At 36.5% G+C, this 6,000-nt stretch overlaps 1 pseudogene; it reads right to left on the bottom strand.

Annotated features, from left to right (window-relative positions):
• The window catches only part of LOC131860376 (alpha-N-acetylglucosaminidase-like), a 302,730-nt pseudogene extending 301,829 nt beyond the window's left edge, over positions 1 to 901 (bottom strand).
• Between the last annotated feature and the right edge of the window lie 5,099 nt (positions 902 to 6,000).

The raw sequence follows: 6,000 nt of genomic DNA on the forward strand, positions 1-6,000 counted from the left end.
ATAAGAAGAAAGGTATGCGAAAATAACCTAAAAGATGTGTGTAGCTCCATTCTATCAAAGTACAAACTTATTTTATGTTTCAAAGTGCATGTGAAATATACTTTCGCTTGTTTGTGAGCTCTGTAAGGCAAGACTAAGACAAACATCTGACTTGTAATTGCAGTGAATTGGTTTTGGAAATATGTTATAGCTCAGAACTAAGGATGATAATTTAAAACATACAGCTTGAAGTAACCGCATTTTGGTAATAATTCCATGGAACTGGCCGTTGAACCGTAACACCACCACTGTGTAAAAATGGTAATGAGCCAGGCCTGGGAACTGAATCTAGCTGTGCTCCACCAGTCTTGTCCCATGACACATGAGCCCCACAATAATGTTTTAAATACCAATGAAGATCAGCCGCAAGCTCAACCCCAGTTGTCCCTTTAATGCTGCTTACAGGAATTCACAATCAGAATTGTACTGTCCCACATTAGAAATAATCAAAACTGAAAATACTGGATTTAATTTCATAAGAATTCATTATAGCTTTATGAGGTTAGAATCCATCACACCTTTATGATGTCATAAACCACAATGTGACATCTATTTAAAAACATTAAGAAATATGAAATCATAAATTAGCTGCAAGCTAATAAGTAAATTAAAATAGCTTTTGTCATAGTGAGAAAGAGAGCCTTAATTCTTCAAATCAAATATTTCTCCTAGAAAGGTGGTAAATTGATACATAAAAAGAACACAAAGAACACTGTAGTTAGGGAGATAATTCACTTAACTCCTGTATGGTTTCACTTGATGAATATCTTCATTGTGCCAATTCCACATTATTTCATTCATTCATACTCCTGCAACTAAGAATGTACAAGTCTACTGCCTGACATGATTTTCCTGAAAACATTGAGCATAGCAATTTCACAATACTGGGTTCTAGACATACTTCTAATCTTTCTCCGATTTGCACGCTACTTTATTGGCATCAATGACCTTACATTAATTGCTTGGATTCCCACTAGCATGCTATGTCACTCTTTCTTTTCTGTCTCTTTAAATGTCCAGGCTGATTAGACTAAAATCATTTTCATTGTGAACTCTTGGATGTATTGATTCCTTTAAAAACTACTAGTTTTGCGCTAAGTTACCAGTCCTAGTACTGGTTTAGGTTTGGGTTCTAGGGTTCAACTCGTGAGTTTGGTTAAAAAAAATTTGGGGGTTTGGTTCATTTTGGGTTAGTCCATACAAAAAACAAATATAAATAAAAAATATATACATATTTGCAGTGGTAATTAAGTTCAAAATACACCACAAATAGCATCTTATATTATATAATAAACAAAACCACCATATTAAGAGTCAAATATTACTAGAATTCAAATGTCATGACATATATTAAAGTTAAAAAGTAATAATGTCAAGTGTCAACAATCAACCATCATTGATCAAAAACCATATGGTTCTTCAAAATTATCATCATCACCATCCATATTTGATGATGTAGGTAATAATAAATTAGAAGAACCACAAATAATGCCACTAGCATTGGCATTAGCAATAGCACTCCCATGCTCAGTAGTTGGCTCATAGTCATCGTCAACATCAAGTGCAGCAAATTAGGCAATGGAATCATCCAAGTCAATATGCTTTAGCTCAAAATCCCACTTCCTTTTGTCCCCTTTAGCTCATAGGTTCTTTATTACATTCATAGGATCCAAAGATCCAATCTGATCCAAAACACCATCCTAGGGTGTAAGACCACCTACCAACACACAAACAACAAACAAAATCCAGAACTAAGAGGTGCCCTGCACCACTTTGCAGGTGGATAAGTTTGCTGATTTTGGGCTTTGACAATGTTCGATCACCAATCATCAATGTAGACTTCACCTTATGCTTAAATAGAATCGATGTGGTTATTGATTGTGATCAACTTACTTTGTTTGCTGGCCTTAAATGCAAGTTCGCTATATGTAATGATAAGTTTGCCTTATTGTTTGGATAGAATCAAGGTCTCTGCCCAGCCTGATCAGAATCATTACATATAGAAGCTAATTCACTTTGTCAATTGTATGTTGATTAAATGAAATGATCAACATTGTCTTTATAGATGTTGTAAGGGGTGTGTTTCTTCATCTCAAGGCCGACTTGCCTTAATTCATTTAATGTTTTGCAATCAATATTTACCAAAGGGTGAAAGCCGACTTGTTTTTCTCAATTCAAAATTAAAATGTCTCCTTGCTTTCATGGGGGCCTTCTCATAGGCTGGCGCTAAAACTTATTTTTTCCTCCCTTGTCGTGGATGATAGGGGTCAAAGGGGAATGATCGTGCTTTTGAGTATCAACTGAAGTTCATGCCTTGGAGTGGGCAAAGGAAGTAATGAGTGGAAGGTCGCATTTTGAGGGGAGCAAAGAAAGTCTCTAAGGGGAAATCGCGGGTTTGAGACCCCAAAGGAAATGTCAAGGTCATGGTTTGGAAGAGCAATGGCAGTGCCTCATGACTTGTTAACTGAATTGCTCCCTCACTTTCCTTGGATCAAACTTTTGATGGCCTTTTGGAAGCACTCGAGCAAGGTCGGGACTATCACTAGGCAAAGGAAATGTCTAGGGGGAGATCGCAGACTTGAGAGGTCAAAGGAAGCAGCACGTGAAAGGTTGCAAATTGAAGGGGGCAAAGGAAATGAATCCAAGGTAGGTCGCGGCTTTTGGGGGTCAAAGGAAGTGGTGAGGTGAAAGGTCACAACTTGAGGAAGTCAAAGGAAATTTATCAAAGGCCTGAAGCTTGAGTTTGACATCCTCCAAATCAATGCAAAAACATCAAATGCTCTTCCTTAATCCAAATTAGAGGCCTCCTACCTTGATCGGGTTCTTATGATTATGAGGTGAAAGGAAGTGCATCCAAGAAAGATCACAGCTTTGACCAGGCAAAGGAAATGCATCCAAGCTAGATCACAGCTTTGACTAGGCAAAGGAAATGGCCTTAAGATGTTCAATTTTTCTTACTTAGTTACCTTGCCCTAAGCCTCCTCATGATAGACTTTAGCCTATCCTCCTTCCAAGCATTCACTCTCTTTTAAATTATTTGCCTTAACCAAATTTCAGCACTTCATCTCTGATTTTGCAAGCCAATGATTATGATCAAATGAAATGATCATCATGAATCATTTATTTCAAAAATGTTGAGGAGAAAATCAACTAAACCTACTTCAATCTAAAGGATCACTGCTGCCAACCTAACCTAAAACCTAGAAACTAAAAGCAACAAAGGATGTCCCCATTTGTGATGGGGCGATTTGTGAAATGGTCACAACAAGACCTACTATCCTGCTGTCCTAAAAAGGGCCAATTTAGGGCATTTCTCTAAGTCAAAGTCTTTTTGAATTTGGTCAAGTTCTTCAATCAACCGTTTGAGTTCTTTTGCCCTTTCTCTGTTTACCTGCTCCCTAAACTATTTAGTGACAACAAGCTGATTTTCTGCTGCTAGAAGAGCCATTTGCGTATTCTCCAAGGTCTCTTAAATGTCCTTAAGCTCCATGATGAACTTATTGACTTCATCTTCCTTTCCTTTCAATGCATCAGCATGCACTCTAGCAATCTTAAAGGCATAATCCTTGTCTGATAGTATATGCAAATAAACCTGAAGCTTCTTTGACCACCTGCAAATTTGCAAGATAAAATTCACCTTCCATGCCCTTTTGTCTCCTCTCAATCAAGGCCTTCCAATAGAGGTCTACAATGATCTTGTGAATGTCATCAAAATGTACTAAGGCTGCAACAATCATATCATCTGTGAACTACAGCTGATTTTTCAAAATGTGTTTGAAAACTAGCATCTTGAAACACATTTTCTGATTGGTTCTCCAATTTAGCCCCTTTAGTGTCATCTTCTTTGCATATTTTAGAATCACAAGCTTGGACAGCCCCTTGTATAATAGAAAATTCACCAGTTTTTACATTAGTTTCAGATTCATAAGATAAACCTCCTTCCAACTACTTGTTGATTTTTTCCATTTCTGAATTCACCAAGTAGGCATCCTCAATTACAGCCACTTCCTCATCAATTTTGGGATCTTTCAAGTTACTTCTTTGGGGCTCCAAAACACAATCCTGCATAAGTGAACTACTTCTAGAAATCACAAATGATTCATCAAATCTTTCAATGTTGTTGTCAATTTTATTGTAGGCCTTATAATGCTTGATGGATTGATCTAAATGCATGGCCCAGGCTGCTGCTATGATGTCAAATTTTTCAAAAAATTCCTTGTCATATGAAGATACAAGGACTTCATTGGAGTCATCTTGGGACTCTATCAAACTTCCTTCTTGTGTTAGGCCATTTTCTTCAAATTCTATAGCCACGATTGTTTCTTTGTCATGAACAGCACTTAGCTGCAATAATTCTTTGTCTTTATTAATCCCACAATGTAATTAGGCATCCAAGCTTCCTGACATGTGAAACAAAGCTGCTCTCTTCTAATTTGGTTCCTTCTCTTTATGGGAGATCGTGTAACCTGTAAACCCAATGAAATTAGTTCCTCTTCAGTAAACTATTTTTTGAACTTCTCAATTTTCTGCTCAACCAATCTTTTTGAGAACTCGTGAGTTATATGTGAGAATCCTACACCTTCCTCCAAATGGCCAACAAATCAAATTGCAACTGCATGCACATATCATCATTCTCATTCAAAATCAAGCACAGAATGGTTATCATGTCTGCTTTACCTTTGTCAGAATGATGTTTTCTGATTTTGGCAAAAAAGTATTGGAACATTTGGAGAATTAAATCATCACACTTGAGATCAATCAAAATGAGACATGATCTGACCCTTGCCATAACTTCTAAAATCTTAGACTCAGTTCTCTCAAAGACATGACCATGCCAAAGTCCTCACCAAATCAAAATGAGACATGACCATGCAAAAATCCTCACACACGAACTGTAATGTCCCCTTATGGTCAAACTTAGGAAATTGGGACAATTATCTATCAATGATCAATTGCAAGAGATTTCTTTCCTCGAAACTTATAAGAATCAATTGCAAGAGACTTCTTTCCTTGAATATCTCAAAGAACAAAATATATATAGGATATTGATCACTGCTGTATCTGATATAACTGATAACAATTATGCAAGGATGATCTTGATGTTCAATATGACAATGGAGAGTATGCTATATTGTCTTCCTTATCACCTATAGCGATGAATTGCTATTTCTGATTTCAATCCTTAAATATATGCAATGTATATATGATAATAACGCTTGTAGCAATATGTTGCTGTTTCAAATATGAGTCTGTATTCTTGCAACAATAATAATGATGCTGTTTCTGATATGGTCGATTTGCACTTGCAACAATGGTGTTGTCCCTGAATATCGCCTTCAAACTATGCAACTGAAATATGCCAAGAGGCTGATGCTCTACGAGCGGATCCAATAAAGGATACAAAGAAATAAAGGTTTCCGAAATTCTTGCCATTCTGAATTGATGTTTAGCATCTTTTTATATGCTATGAAGAGATGGGAGGATGGGGTTGCGATTCTTCATTGCCTTAAACAAATTGCCCCACTTCATTTAGACAAATCAAACTTTATTTAATGCTGCCTTAACACATTTTAATATTGTTTTATCCTTGATCGCTGACTTGTATCTCCTCACTTTCAGATCACGAATCGCACCTCTTTGCTTATAAAATCACAACCTTTGTAAACCGATCTTAATCAACAACTCTTATTTTGTAACCACGGCTTTAATATTGTTTACTATAAACACTTTAATCACTGTCCAATGTTATTCATAACTGCTTCTCTTCATAGTTCATCAAAGTCGACCATAGTCTTTTAATACAATCACTAATACTTCACTTATAGTCATTGCTTTTGTGCTTTTGAATATCTTCCTTGATTGCTGATTATGAGAATCGGTTTATCCCTCTTTCTTGGGTGATAAGATTGGCTTAGTCGTTGCTAGATAACCTTCTTAATATTCCGTAATCACATTCTTTGC

This window comes from Cryptomeria japonica, chromosome 11 (genome assembly GCF_030272615.1).
Source record: "Cryptomeria japonica chromosome 11, Sugi_1.0, whole genome shotgun sequence".
NCBI lineage: Eukaryota > Viridiplantae > Streptophyta > Pinopsida > Cupressales > Cupressaceae > Cryptomeria > Cryptomeria japonica.